Source organism: Lithobates pipiens, unplaced genomic scaffold (genome assembly GCF_037356315.1).
Source record: "Lithobates pipiens isolate NorthernLeopardFrog02 unplaced genomic scaffold, aLitPip1_a1.2 Scaffold_3, whole genome shotgun sequence".
Lineage (NCBI taxonomy): Eukaryota > Metazoa > Chordata > Amphibia > Anura > Ranidae > Lithobates > Lithobates pipiens.
In genome coordinates, this window is record NW_027507790.1 from 34,074,960 (window position 1) to 34,091,402 (window position 16,443).

The window sequence follows — 16,443 nt, forward strand, 5'->3', positions numbered from 1 at the left end:
CCAGACCGCGTGCCCTCAACATGTGGGGTGCTTTGGGGAAGGGGGGCTCTGCGGCCCCCTCACCCCAAAGCACATTCTCCCCATGTTGTTGAGGACAAGGGCCTCTTCCCAACAACCCTGGCCATTGGTTGTCGGGGTCTGCGGGCAGGGGGCTTATCGGAATCCGGGAGCCCCCTTATAAAGGGGCCCCCAGATACCGGCCCCCCCACCCTATGTGAATGAGTATGGTGTACAATGTACTCCTACCCATTCACCTGGTGTAAAAAAATGTAAATAAAACACAACACAAGTTTTTAAAATAATTTATTGCACAGCTCCGGTGGTCTTCCGTCTTGGGGGTCTTCTCGCTGGACTTCTCAGCTATCTTCTGCTAGCTCTTTTACTAGCAGAGGAGCCTGGCTTTCTTCTTCTTCGTCGCCGCCGCCACCCGGGGGTCTTCTTCCGAATTCGGTGGTCTTGTCCTCCTCTTCGGGGTCTTGTCCCCCTCTTCGGTTCTTCTTGCCGGGCCACCGCTAGTAAAAGAGCTATGAGAAGAAAGCGGAGGCCCGGCAAGAAGAACCGAAGAGGGGGACAAGACCCCAAAGAGGAGGACAAGACCCCCGAAGTCGGTCTTCTGTCACCGCCACCTCTTCTTCTGACTTCGGGAGTCTTATCCCCCTCTTCGGGTTCTTCTTGCCGGGCCTCCGCTTTCTTCTTCCAGCTCTTTTACTAGCAGTGGCCCGGTCTTCTGTTGCCGCTGTCGCCGTCTTCTTCTTCTTCTTCTTCCCCATGTTGGACAAGGTGCTTTGCTCCCCAAAGCACCCCCCCCATGTTGAGGGCACATGGCCTGGTATGGCTCAGGAGGGTGGGAGCTCGCTCGACCCCACCCCCCTTCCTGACCGGCCAGGCTGCGTGCTCGGATAAGGGTCTGATATAGACTTTGGGGGGGACCCCCACGCCGTTTTTTTTGGCGCAGGGCTATCCCTTTTAAGTCCATACCAGGTGACGGGGCCGGCGAGGTGTCAATCTTGCCATCGAAGGTGGTGACATTGACTTCCTTCGCTAGTCCCGGTTACCTGGAGCCGCGTTCAAAATTAATAGACTTTCCTCCGTGTGTGGACAAGTCCATTCATTTCAAAAGTCCGGCCATAGTCCGGCGGTTTGTCCGCCGCACCTAGTCCGCCGGAAAAGTCCGGTCTTGTGTGGGAAGGTCCGCTCGTTTTGAAGTCCGGCGGACCTCTGCTTCAATGTCCGGAGGTTTGTCCGCCGGACTAAGTCCACCAGATAGTCCGATCGCGTGTACGCGGCCTAAGCCTGTTTCAGTCTGGTACACAATCCCATCTTGTCTGCATGTGTAAAACAACTGAGTCTGTCCATTCATCCTATACTATTGGTGGGCTTTGGGTTTTGAACTTTGCCCATGAATACTAGATTGTTACTTTTTACATGGGATGTACTGTTGTTGTCCATCATTCTGCCGAAACTCCAGCCCTAAGAACTTTCCTGCTTGCTTAACGGTTGGCAGAACAGTTTGCTGATATTTTCAATCTTTCTCTGTTTCTGTTGATTGTTCTATGGATTATCCCATCAAGGTTTGAAGCAGCCATAATTGTTCTAGTTAAAAAAAAAAAAAAAAAAAAAATATCATTGCAATTTGAATTACTATATGCCAGTAGTACTTACGCCTATTGTGATGAAATGCTTTGAACAGCTATTTTTGAGGCACATTGCTTTCTTGCTTTCCTTGCTTTCCCCTATGATGGATCATCATCAATATGCATGTCATCCTAAAAGATCTACAGAGGGGGCTGCTGCTACAATATTTCACAGATTATTGATGAATTTAGACAAACCAAATACTTATGCTAGGGTACTTTTTTATTACTTATGGTTCTGCTTTGAATATTATGGTACCTCAGATTTCTCAGCTACTGGACGTTAACCTTCAGCATTTGGTTTATATGTGGATCTTGGACTTTTTGTCTTACCAGCTTCAATCAGTTTGAATTAGTAATTTTTCATCTCCCACTCATTCTATTAGTATTAATGCCCAACAGGTATATGTTCTTAGTACTATATAAACTTTTATACTTATGAACTTTGTGGATGATACAGGTCAGATCAAAAATAGTGATGAGATTGCTTACAGATAGAGGGTCAGAAGATGTCCAGTGGGCTGCCTCAAATAACTTGCAGCTTATTATAAAAAATATCTTGTTAATTTTAGGAGTAACAGACAGCATCCGACTGAGACACTTTTAATTGGACAGCCTGTGTAAAGTCCTTCTTCCTTTAAATATCTTGGCATCCATTCATCTTTTGAATTATGTCACATGAAGGATGAACACAACACAGTAGTGATATTGAAAATAAGTCACAGGAACAGCTGTTCTCTTTGTGAACCCTAAAAAGACATACAGCGTAGATAGAAAAGAAGTTATTAGTGTTCCTCTACTGCTCGCTAATGCCATCAGGGTTTGGTATGCCAGTCAAAGAGCTGAAAAGCTCTTTTAGAGAAATCCTAGAGTGGCTTCGAGAATCATTGGTAGCCAGCCAGCCTCTTATTCTAAAAGACATTTATCATTCTTGTGTCAACAGAGCATCAGGTAAAGTAAAGAATCCTTCTAATCCCTCTCATTGTCTGTTTACTTATCAGCCATCTGGGAGGCCATGATAGGACACTGGAAGTCTGCACAATCAGGCTAAGAAACAGCTAAATCATTCAAAATATAAATAAGAGTAATTGTTTTTTTTTTTATTATTTATTTATTTTTTACTTTCAATAGCTTTTTATTGATTATGAGAAAATATAAAAAATTAGATTTACATAAGCTTAAAGAGAGAATATAATACAGTTGTTACGGCCGATATTAATACAGAGTCAACAAAGATACAAATTTAACCACTTCGCATCCAGGCCAATTCTGACATTTCTCTCCTACATGTAAAATTCCAAATTTTTTTGCTAGAAAATCACATAGAATCCCCACACATTATATATGTTTTTTTAGCAAATACCCTAGAGAATACAATGGCGCTTGTTGCAACTTTTTATGTCGCATGGTATTTGCGCAGCAATTTTTCGAACGCGTTTTTTTCAGAAAAAAAACTGTTTCATGCTTAAAAAAAAAATATAACAGTAAAGTTAGCCCAATTTTTTTGCATAATGTGAAAGAGCAGGATACGCTGAGTAAATAGATACCCAACATGTCACGCTTCAAAATTGCATGCGCTCGTGGAATCGCGCCAAACTTTGGTATTTAAAAATCCCCATAGGCGACGCTTTAAACTTTTTTACTGGTTACATATTTTGGGTACATAGGAGGTCTAGGGCTAGAATTATTGCTCTCGCTCTAACGTTTGCGGCGATACCTCACATGTGTGGTTTGAACACCATTTTCATATGTGGGCGGGACTTACGTATGCGTTCGCTTCTGTGTGCGAGCTCACGGGGACAGGGGCGCTTTAATTTTTTATTTTTTTATTGTTAATTTTATTTTTATTTTTTTAGTTTTGCACTTAAAAAAAAATTAAAAAATGTATGACTTTTATTCCTATTACAAGGAATGTAAACATCCCTTGTAATAGGAATATGGCATGATCGGACATATTTACAGTGAGATATTGGGTCAATAAGACCCCATATCTCACCTCTAGGCTGGGAACAATAAAAAAAAATTATCCTGGCTTCCTAGCCAGATCGGCGCCGTTAATTTGAATACAGAGGCCGGGCGTGACGTCATAACATCGTGCCCGGCCTCCGAACGATCATAGAGACTCCGGGGACGATCTAGTCCGCTGGAAATCTCTATGGTAACTTGCTGGGGCCGGCGGATCCTGTGACCGACTCACTGATGGAAACGGTGAGTCGGTAGAAGCACCGGAGGGCGGCGGGAGGGGGGGGGTCCCCTCCCGCCGCCCGTAAGAACGATCAAGCGGCAGAACATCATCATTCTTATGGTGCAGGGAATCGCCGGCTGAAAACGGCAATATCTGAATGATGTCTGTGGCCTCAGGCATCATTTAGATATAACCACTGAAAGCCCATGACGTCAATAGACGTAGTGTGGGCGCCAAGTGGTTAAAGGAGCTGCACCAACTTAAGTACAAGCAGAAAGAGAGTTAATGTACTGTACATAGAGAAGATTAAGGATGATTAAAAATGCTTAAAATACCAATGCCCAAGGCAGGAAGCCATCATCTGTCGTAGGAGTAGTTTAGTCAAATCTAACACTTCTGTTATGGTGGGAGAAGTTGGACTCTTCCACTTTCTAGTGATGCTTAATCTTGCTGCAAGAAGGATAGATATATGATTGTGTGATTTGTTTTATATGGGAGTACATCAGTGTCAAGGGGATAGTAGTATTAGGCCGCGTACACACGGGCGGACTGTTCGCCCAACTTTGTCCGCTGAACAGTGTTTGGGCGGACAGTCCGCTCGTGTGTGGGCTTTCAGCGGACAGTTTCAGCGGACAGTTTGACGGACAAGGTTTTTCGGAATTTCCGAAAAACTGTCCGCTGAAACCTTGTTTCAGCGAACAGTCCGCTCGTGTGTAGGCTTGTTCGTCAAACAAAGTTGCGCGCATGCTCAGAAAGGATTTTCACGCTGAAAGCTATAATGCAGTGTATAGGACGTCGTATTTTTCGTCCCGTCGTACGTGCCGTTCACGTCATCGCGCACGGTTTCAGCAAACTGTTCGTCCGTCGTGTGTGGCCATGTCCGTCCATGCTAAGTTTGAGCGGACTGTTTGCCGAAACTGTTTGATGGACAAAGTTGGGCGAACAGTCCACGCGTGTGTACGCGGCCTTAGGCCTGGATTAGGAGGGATGCGAATATGAGCAATTTCAGAAATTATGTTGAAAGTTGATGTCCAATATGTTGTTAGCGTGGAGCATCATCAGAAAATGTGAAGGATCACCTTTTTGACTGCATTTTCTTCAGCACTGGTTTGTCAGCTGAGGGCTAAATCTAGAGATTTTGTCTGGAGTCATGTACCACTGTTGTAGGATTTTGGTGGTGAGTTCCCAAAGTGTGGAGCATCATGTTAATCTAAAGGTGATTTTCCAGGCTTTGGCCCATTGGGAATCTGTGAATGTCCAGCTCAGATCTGTTTCCCATTGTTGGAAAGGGAGTGCCTCGATGAAGTAACCTTTTTGTTGGAGGATGTTATAGAAAAGGGAAATGCCCTTTTGATGTAGGGTGGGGAAATTTAAGAATACCTAAGCTGGGTGTGGTATCAAGCAGGGCTAGTTGGGAACTAATTTTGAAAATGTAAGAAGAAGGGTTTAAGAGAGTTGCCTTCATAGAGATCATTGATGTCATTTATACCCCCTGTCTTTCAGGAGGCAAAGGAGATTTAGTCTATAAGAGGGCACAGAGACATAACTTTACCCTTGTACAAATCAAATCATTAGTAAGACCTCATTTGGAATAAGCAGTTCAGTTTTGCGCACTGGTTTACAAAAATGATATTGAAGAACCAAACTGATAAGAGGCGGGGAGGACCTCAGCTATGAAGAAAGATTACCTGAACTGAATTTATTCTCTCTTAAGAAGAGGCAATTAAGGGAGGATACGATCACCATGTATAAATCCAGTGGCATATACTATATATGATGTTGAATTATTTACTTTAAGGTCATTACAGAGAGCAAGTGGGCACTCTTTACATCTGGAGGGAAAGAGATTTAACCTCCACATACAGAAATACTTCTTCACAGCTGTGAAAATGTGGAATAGACTCCTTCCAGAGCTAGTTCTGGCCAGTTCAGTAGATTATTTAAAAAAAGAGCTAGATGTATTCCTAAATGCACAAAATATAACGGGATACTAACAATTATAGGTAACAACCCCAGGGGCTGCTGATTCGGTAAATAGGATTGTAAAAACAAAAGGGGAGAGTGGTACCAAGTAGCAATATAAGGTAGTAAGTTAATTTATTGAAAGTACAAGCAAAAACAAAGTTATTGCACTCACAAGTATATATGTGTCAGGGCATGTCTCTGAGTAACAGTATCCACAACATGGATGGATGGATTGGCTTAATGGGCTGGATGAGCCGAGCTCCACTGCAGAGAGAGCTGCTGAAGCCACTAGGCTGCCAAGGGCTGCTGGAACAGGAGCCACTGGAACGATTGTGATCGCTGGTGGTGGAGGAGACCCTGCACAACAATATCGTTGTGTGGTCACTAGGAATGCTGGGAACACATTTCAGGAGACAGCACACTCCCTTTGCCAGCCTTAACTAATAGCTTACCTTCAGGAAACTTATAAGAAAAAGCTGCTAATTGAAATGAATCCTAATTGCCCAATACAGTTAAGAAAAGCACCATGATATATGTAATATGCAAACAAGTATAAATTTGTTTGTGAAACTGTGCAATATACAAGAATAAGAATATAATAATCTTGCATATATTGTGACGCTTTCCATAGCCATTTTGGTCTATTAAAGGTTCATTTCAATTAGCAGTTATAAGTTCACCAGAGATGAGCTGTTAGTTTAGGCTGATGAAGGGAGTGTGGAAAAGTGATGGTGCAGCGCTAGTGACAATTTATGGATTTAAATGAGTGATCTAAAGTGCAGAGATAACCTTATACACATCTAAATATATCAAAGTTAGAATAATGGTGAAAAATTATCAAACTAACAGTATACATGTGCAGTGAAAAAATAATACTGTCAGGTAATTAAACCAGTGTATACATACATATAAAATGCAGTGATATCAGGTGGTTAAACCAATGTATACTATACAAAAAAATACAGTGATATCAAGTGATTAAATCAATGTATATCATACACATAAAATACAGTGAACAACTTATTATAAACTCAAAAGCAGCAATAAAAAAATATAAAAAAGTCTACTGAGTGAGAAAAAGTGTTTGATGAAATGGAAATTTCCAAAACATATGTATTTTGATGCCTCAAATGATTATTTTCAAGGCACCGCTGAATGTGCATGAAAAGGGGAGATAAAGCACCACCACCAATTACACTGAGGCTTACCGGAAAGTGTGGATTCAATAGGACATACACCCTATTAATCAAACAGACAAAGATAATAGGGCCCGGATGGATATAGGCATTGATACAATTGAATAAAATAATCTTCTCACAAGGACCACCGGTCAACAAGAAAGGAAGCTCCAAGATATATAAAACGTCATGTGGATAACTTCCCACTCAGGCCTTCTTTTACATCATTGCCGAAAGGTTGAGCTTCGACAATACCGAAGCCTTGTGACGACAGACACCAAGACTAAGGAGAGCAAACCTTCCCCTAGCTATATAATGGAGGTCTGCTCCACTTATCTAGTCGCCACTTGACCTGGGGAAATCTTGATGAAAATGTTTCCCTTTTTATGGCCTTCCGCGCATGTCAAGTACAAGTAGTTTAAGATAGGGATTAGCCCCACCTCTTCAACAATTTCTATATTTTTTGAGGTCCCGGGAGCCCGAGTACAGTCATGATACGATATAGGCTGTTTATTACTGTTTTACTATGGTTTTAGATCCCTAAGCATACTTCTTACTTAGGGGCTGTTTACCTATAGGAGATGCACCTTCGCACTCCAAGTCTACCATGCACTACTCTAGCCTCTCAAGAATGGACATGCGAGATACTGTTATACATTGTTCTGAATTGATTACTGAATCCTGTTTAGATTCTATCTTCTTTTATTTCATGTGATCGCTCTATGATTGCTGTACATGATACATGATGTATTTGTTAAAACTCAAAAAAATTTAGGAAAGAGAAAATGTCATGTGGATTCAAAGGGCCAAAAAGGAATAAAAAACTCACATAGCGTGAATCCGCATAACACAAAATGTATTATTAAAAAATTTATCTAATCTCTTTTTATTTAATTTTGAAGGATTTACACTCACATTTCTAAGAGGTAAAACAAGCGATTGTTAATCGATAAAATGACGCAATGGGAACAGAAAGCTTGAACCGATGCGTTTCATCCATGAAGGTATCATCTGGGGTGATGAAGGGAGTGTGCATTCTCAACATTCCTAGAAACCTCATGGAATCTACGATGATTTTGTTGTGTAGGATATCTTCCACCACCAGTGATCATGGTGGTTCCAGTGGCTTCTGTTCCAGCGGCTCTGCTCCAGGCCATCAAGCCGATCCATCCATCAATGTGATATCAGTTCACTGCGGTGAACTAGAAGCAGTATAGGTTCACTAGTGTGCACCCTCTGAACGCTGTATGGAAAAAAAGTGCAGTAATACAAGTTTTAGCATAATAAATTAAGCATTGAATTCCCTGCACTCTTGTCAGTCATGGTTGCTACTATATTAACTATAGAAATTGCTCTCATTTCCTATAGTGCTAACATGAAAACCCCCATGTTAAACATGGTTTTGAGTGTGCCAGTAAAATGTGTTACTACATGTTATAATTTTTTTTTTTTTTTACAACAGCTTATGTCACACAAAGCCGACCAACCCCAGAGAAAATAATTCATAAATAAATGCATGAATATGCAGAAAACCACAGAAGTATAACTGTAGCCTGCAGTATATATACTTACTATAAAGTAGAGGCCCATTTTTTTTTCCACTGGTGAAACCTATACAGCAGTTTACCCTGTTTGAGATTCTCCCTTACATCCTAGCCTGGATCATAATATAATGTGACTGATCTTACCTTCAGACACGCATTTCTATTAACCTGAAAGCTCTCAAAAAGGCCATTCACATAGAGTGTTATCTAAATGTAAATTATTTGGTATTCTAAAATACATTTATATTCAGTCACCAAGAGACAACCTAGTAATAATTCGATCAAGTCATGTTTTGGATAAAACAGTGTTACATATAGGGGGATTACAAGTATAGAATGCAGAGTAAGCAAATAACATTTATGTTTTTGTTTTTCCTTAAAGCATCAATCCGGCAGTGTCGAATATGGTCTATAATAGACGGTATAAATACAGACCATTTTCTTTGTCTTCATGATTGGGATGGAACTACATTACAGCCAATGACAGTCTATGACAATATGGATTAAATGTGTTCACATGACATGTCCATGTGCTTTATTAAAGTTTTCAGAGATGACAGGGTCGGTCAGTGAAATGGTTTTGGTAATGCTGAACATAGCAGTAAGGTTGATATTGAAGTGCTGTTCAAATAATAAAGAAAGGCACCATAACTGATTGCACCTTAGTAATTCTCCATTTTTATTCGTTGTCACTCTTTCAATCTTTGTTATTGTTCTGTAAAAGAAATGAAAGCATTGTAAAGTATAACAAGGGCAATCTAAATATGCATTTTATGCTCTGCCAACCAGACTTCTCTTTGTAGTTCAATATTCATTATTGGACCTGAATTCATAATTGTACTTTTTATACTATGCAATATTACCTGTTATTGAAAGTTGTTTAAAAGCTGTCAAAATGCATTTCCAAGCAATAAATATAATATGAAAGATATTGCCACTGTCCTGCAACAGTGCTCAAGCCAGAACTTTAACTTTGTTAAAGCGGTTCTTTACTCTGAAAATAAACTTTCCTCCTCTCCAACCCTCCCACACGCTACATAAATATCTCTCTTCTTTTTTGTACAGATTTCAACCCATTCCCCACCCTTCAATCTCGCGTAGGCAAATGACGCGCAATGCTCCCTATATCTCCTGTAAAATGCACATAGCAAATATCAGGAGGCATAGTCTTCCATTCACAAAAGCAGGAGGGGGGCATGCCTAGCTGTGCATCGGGAGGCAGTAGCCTAAACTCGGAAGAGGTGGTGTCATAGAAGAAAATGGCAGTGCGGAAGTTGGGACCTAAGCAGCAACAGAAGTGGACTTCAGCAGGACAATCCGCTGAGTGGGGGAGTATCTGAATTGAGGACAACCCAGCATCAGGTAAGTGGGGATAAAAAAAAAAAATAAATGGGGGAGGGGGAGTTCTCTTTAATCTCAGTCTGCGTTTAATGTGTACCAAGTTGTATAAAAAAAATTTGAGCAAAAAAGTGTTAAATTCGATTTGAATGCCTGTTAGCTATTCATGATTGAATCAGTACTTTGGACAAAGTGATTGGCTTTATTAAAACTTCTCCAGCTTGATAAAAAAAGAAAAAGTTTAAGAACTTGAATCTAACTCAACATCAGTTCCTGCATAACAGTGCTCAGACTTGGAGAAGGATAAGCAGCACAAGTAGCCAATCAGTTGTGCTGCAGTGTTCATGTGCTAACTAGGACCATGCTGACTGGAGTAGAAAGCAGAATGACAGAGAAATTAGCTCATCAGTCTGATGCTTCCTCTTCACTGTCAAACCACCTTCTGGATGCAGAGACAGGATTCTTAACAGCATTAAAGAAAGTCAGGGCTCCAGACTGGCTGTGTGGTCTGGCAGGGTTGTTTAATTCTTAGGAATAAATAGACAGAAATACAATTCCTTTGACAGATAAAACAACTCTTGTACATGTATTTCATTTTTCTATTTAGCAGATTGCCTGGAATTCATCTTTAAGTCAATTGGTCAGTGGTTTATGAATTTTTTACCAGTTCACTTCTTTGGAGCCAATAAAGGAGCACATGTCCCTGTTCTCACTCGCTAACTGCAGGAACCAAATTAAATACAGTGTTTAATATGGCTGATTTACTAAAACTAGTGCATTCAAAATCTGGTGCAGCTGTGCATAGTAACCAATCATATGCCTTTTTCCCCCTTTTTTTCTTTTTAAATTCTTTGTTCATTAAATTAAGTTTTCATATATTACATAACAAGAAAAAGCAAAAAAAAGCAAACAAAGATGTACAAATACCAATAAATGGTATACTTTCTTTGTTTAAACTTTCATGCAATCAAAATGTTAGGGCATCTACAAAAAACTAAAAATATAAAATCCACATTGGCATGGCATTTTTCCACTGAGTTCCATATTTGTTACCATACCCCTGTCTCATACAATAGGGGAAATAAAGAAAGAGAAAGAAAAAACAAAATCCCACTTCAGTTCGTCCACCCTCACCTATTATCCAAAAGGGTTTGGTACTCTGATGTACAGTATGTAGAAACTCTTACCCATGACACCACTTCAAAGTAAATTTATCATGAGAACCTGTCTCAGTAGCTACTAAGTCCTCCATCCGATATATTTAATTTATTTTTGCCAGTCATAGTGCCACAGAGGGGGCTTTTCTTTGTTTCCACCAGACCAGAATACAGCTACACTCTGCATTGATTGTCAAAGTGTGTAGATAGATCATTTATAAGATGCAATTGAGTTGGGTTTTATGGTATAACAGGAAGAAGGCCAGGTCCAATTGGAGCATGGCTGATCTGTGAATTTCTGTGTAATTGTTAAACCTCAGTTCAAAAAGGATGTACCTTATCACTGGCCAAAAGACGTATAGCAGATCCCCTATGCTCTTCCTACACCTCCAAACCTCCAGTTTTAACTCCTTTGGAACATTTTACTAATGGTGTATAAAACCATCTGGTGAGAATTTTAAAACCCAATCCCTACTACCTAGAGCATATTGAGGTTTTATATGTAGATCCAAAAATTCTAAGCACCAGTTCCCATTTGTCGATATATGTAGCCTGAAACCAGTGAGGTAAGCATGTCAGAGAAATTGCATGCCTAAGGGGCTCTGAAGAGTCACAGAGCTGTTCAAGTGAAATGAAAGTAAGTAGAAAACATTGATGCTGGAGGAAGTGAAGAAAGTAAATGTGACATTTGATTTTTTGTCCTAAAATTAAGAGCCGAAAGCTCAGGATCAACTGCCATCAATTCCATATTAAGCCACCTATTACCCACCATAATGATGAATGAATGAATGAATGATATGCTTGACAAAACTTCTGTGTCTCCGGGTTCAAAGACTACAATCCTGGGCAGAAGATCAGTTTTCCCAATACTGGAAAGAGGGTTGAAGGAGCCAGGGAGATAAATCAGTAAAATGAGGGATGAGCTTGATGTTCGGGTCGAACACAAGTTCAACTCGAACATTGGGTGTTCGCCTGTTCGTAGAACAGCAAACATTATGGGGCGTTCGTGGGAAATTTGAGCGCCATGGAACACCCCAAAATGCACTGCGAGATCGCAGTGCATTGCTGCATGATGATTGGCCAAAGCATGCACCTAACCTGCATGCTTTGGTCAATCACAGCGCGCTCTGCTGAGAGAGCCATAATTGGCCAAAGGTAGAATGCCTTGGGCCAATCATGGCTCAGGGGGACTAAGTCCATGCCCCACACTATAATATAATATATATATATATATATATATATATATATATATATATATATATATATATATATATATATATATATATATAAATATTGTGACAGAGCGAGGCTCTGTCCTTATGAAATTGGAGGAAAAAGAGACAGAGTTTGCATATCTCCAGCCCTGTGTCCAGGTCTTGGTGATAACGAGCAGGGTGTGTGCCCAGCTGCACACAGGCCATATAATGAAGGGCTGTTGGGAATGGAGTGTGGAGGATGGTGGAGTAGCTTGCTGCTGTGCATGTCCAAAGAGCCCAAAGCTGTGTGCGTTGAAGGGTTGAAGCTGTGTGCGTCCAAAGAGCCCAAAGCTGTGTGCATTGAAGGGTTGAAGCTGTGTGCGTCCAAAGAGCCCAAAGCTGTGTGCGTTGAAGGGTTGAAGCTGTGTGCGTCCAAGGAGCCTAAGACTGTGTGTATCCAAGCAGCTCGTTTGAGGGGCAAGTACTTATAGCAGCACTACTGCTGAAGAGTAGCCAGGTGGGCTAGCATTTTTCATTTGGATTGTGTGTATTTAATTTAAGATTGGACCCCTGCGTGGGATTCCTGGATGGACTATTTTGTTTTTCCTTTTAATAAACGTGGGTTATCAGGCCCTTAACTATAAACGCCTGCCTGATGTGGACTGAAAAATGCCTCTAACCACTTGAGCTAAACACCCCAATGTCACAATATATATATAGTCACCTAATCAGTGACCCTATAAATCTTCACTTCCCCTTCCTGTCCTTTCCCTTGTTCCTGTTTGTGCTAGTTTGGTGGAGGCTATTTGTTTCTGGTTACTGACTTTTCTTGTCCCTGACTCTGACTCTTGGACTACCCCTTGGATTTATGCTGATCTTTAGTTGCTGACTTTGCTGTTTCCTGAATCTGATTCTTGGATTACCCCTTGGATTTATGCTGATCTTGTTGCAGACTCTTTCTGTTTCCGACACTGCCTTCTGGTTGACTCCTGTGTACTTCTGCCTTGGTCCACTGTCTTGGATTGTCCTTTCACCCACTGGGTTCCTGTCTTTGGCCTCTACTAACCATGAGTTATTTTCTGGTGGTTCCTTGTTAGGCTGTTTGCACCATCTATTTTGGTCCCTTTTATTTCATCCCTCCACCTGATACTGGGACAACAAGACTCGACTATCGGTCAGGAAACCAGAGCGACCTTGTAATCTCCTGGCAGACCTGACATTATACTAGGGACAGATGGACCTCAGCTAGCTGGTGCCAGCAGTCTCCCTACAGGGTCAGCTGTTGGGTGAGCAGGCCAATCATGTGCAGTCACTGGAGGAGAAATTGGATGCTATTACGACTATGTTATCTTCTTTGCCTACTGCACATGGTGCCAGTCCTGTTACATCTAATAACCATGAGTCTGGGGCTGGGGAACCTGTAGTCATGTCTAACCCCCAGGGTTCTCCCGCTCTGAAGATACCTCTCCCCGGTATGTATTATGGGAGCCCCTTGGATTGCAGGGGATTTCTCAACCATTGCCGGTTGCATTTTAGTAATCAACCTTCTGTGTTTGCCTCTGCTCAAGCCAAGGGGACATTTATTATTTCCTTGCTAAAAGGCAGAGCTTTGTCCTGGGTGTCACCTCTTCTTGAGAAAGATTCCCCTATACTTATCAACTACCCCACGTTTATGAAAACCTTTGAGGAAATATTTGACATTCCTAGCAGAGTAGCCGCAACTGAGGCTTTTAACCTCGATTTACATCAGGGTAAATGCACGGTAGCATCTTATGCCATTGAATTCCGCACGATTGGGGCAGAGGCTACCTGGGATAATTGAGCACTTAAGGCTGCCTTCCGCAGAGGTCTAGTGGAACGCATAAAGGACAAATTAACTTACCATGAGGTCCCAGTGGACCTGGAGGATTTTATCAACTTGTGTATCCTAGTGGACTCTCACTTCTCTGAATGTCAGTTAGAGAGAGAGCAGCAAGGACATTATAATCCTCGCAGACTTGATTGTAAATCTCCTCCTGGGCAATCACCAGCCCCTACTGTCTATTCTCCTGTCGGGTCTGAGAAAGTACCCATGGATGTAGGGGCTGTGCGTTTGTCTAATAGTGAACGTACCAAACGCAGGAACCTAAGCCTCTGTCTATACTGTGGCAAGCCGAGTCATGTCTTGCATTTTTTTCTGGTTCAGCCGGAAAAACTTCCGGGCATTTTGGGGGATCAAGGAACTCAGTTAGGTCATACTGTCTTGAGCCCTCTGCAGTTTCAATTTCCTTGTCCTAGAATGATCAGTGCTATTCTACAGTAGCGTTTTTAGATTCTGGTACTGGTGAAGTGTTTCTAGATGCAGCACTGGTTAAAAGACTTTAGATACCTACTGACGCTGAACTACGTGAGGCCTTTGCCGAGTTTGCTGATGTATTTTCTGAAAAAGAAGAAGAGGGGCTCCCTCTACCCCACCCTTACGACTGTGCTATTGATTTGCTTCTCGGTTCTCCCCTTCCTCACCTTCTCTTTCTTGCTTATCTTTTCCTTTTAATTTCATATTTGATTATGCTCTCTTTAGGTGTACTGACCAAGTGACTTTTGGCACACCCCAGGTCACTTCTTATGTTTTCCTTTAACGTGTTACTTACTCGATCTTTCATAAAGACTCCATGTAATTTCTAATACACTTATGGTGGTGTATTAATATAAATATACATTGTCTCATGTATACATACAGTATCTCACAAAAGTGAGCACAGCCCACACATTTTTTGTAAATATTTTATTCTATCTTTCCATGTGACAACACTGTAGAATTTACACTTTGCTACAATGCAAAGTAGTGAGTGTACAGTTTGTATTGCATTGCTAATTTGCTGTCCCCTCAAAATAACTCAACACACAGCCATTAATGCCTAAACCGCTGGAAACAAAAGTGAGTACACCCCTAAGTGAAAATGTCCAAATTGGGCCCAATTGGCCATTTTCCTTCCCCAGTGTTATATCTGGTGTTATCATTCTCACTCTCTCATACTGATCACTGGAAGTTAAACATGGCACCTCATGGCAAAGAACTCTCGGAGGAACTGAAAAAACCCCTGTTAGACTTACCAGTATCGGTATTTCCAGGAATCTTCCAGGACAGCTACTTGAGAGATGATTGGCCCCGCCTTCTACAGGAAACACAAATCAGAAACAATTTAAAAGGCCCTTCCCCTTTTCCTGACCCTCAGTTCTATGAAGATCAAGTAAACCTCCACTAAAAGTGAACTCGGAAGAGGAATAACAGAGACTCATTAATACACCACCACCAGGTTAAAATAAGAGGACCAGTGAAACAAGAATAGGGTGGGAATATAAACGCTGTCCTTGAGAGGATAAGCAAGATCTATACCCTAGGGAGGGATGACAGCCTGAAGTACTTTCCTTACAAAGGAGAGGTCCTGGCTGGAGAGCATCTGGACTCTATAATGTCTGATGAATGAATGAGAGGAGGTCCAGACAGCAGCTTTGGGAATATCTTCCCATAATGCACCCGCTCATTCTGCCCAAGAGGCAGATAGCGACCTAGTAGAGTGAGACCTAACTCTGGAAGGAGGGGATTGTCCTGAAGATGTGTAGGCCTCACATATAGCTTCTCTAATGCAACTGGACATGTAACTTCTAGAAGCCTTGGAACCCTTTTTGGGGCCACTGAAAGAAATCAGTAATTGGAAATCTTTCCTAAATTCCCTAGTAACTTCTAAGTAGTGTAGAAGACATCTTATTACATCTAAGAAAAAAAAATTTCTTCCTCCGTATTCCTGGGGAAGGAACAAAAGCTAGAAAGAACTACTTCCTGGGATCTGTGGAAGTCAGACAAAACTTTGGGCAAATACAAAGGGTCAGGCCTGATCACTACATAAGAAAGGATCTTTACATGAGAAAGAACCTAAATCAGAGACCCTTCTCCCAGAAGTTATCTCCAAAAGGAAAACCATCTTTAGGGTGACTAATTTTAAAGAGGTGTCATGCATAGATTCAAAAGGGGGTCAGGTAAGGGCATTCAATACCAACGACAAATCCCAGGGGGAACCTGCTTGACTACTTTGGGTGTACTTCTGGCCCTAGTTAGGAGGAATCTCTTAATTAAAGGCTCCTCCACCAGTCTTTTCTCCATGAACAGAGATAGGGCAGTAACCTGAACCCTAAGAGTGCTGACAGCAAGCCCCTTTTCCACTCCCCTCTGTAAAAAGTCCAGAACATAGGGAATAGAAAACGAGTC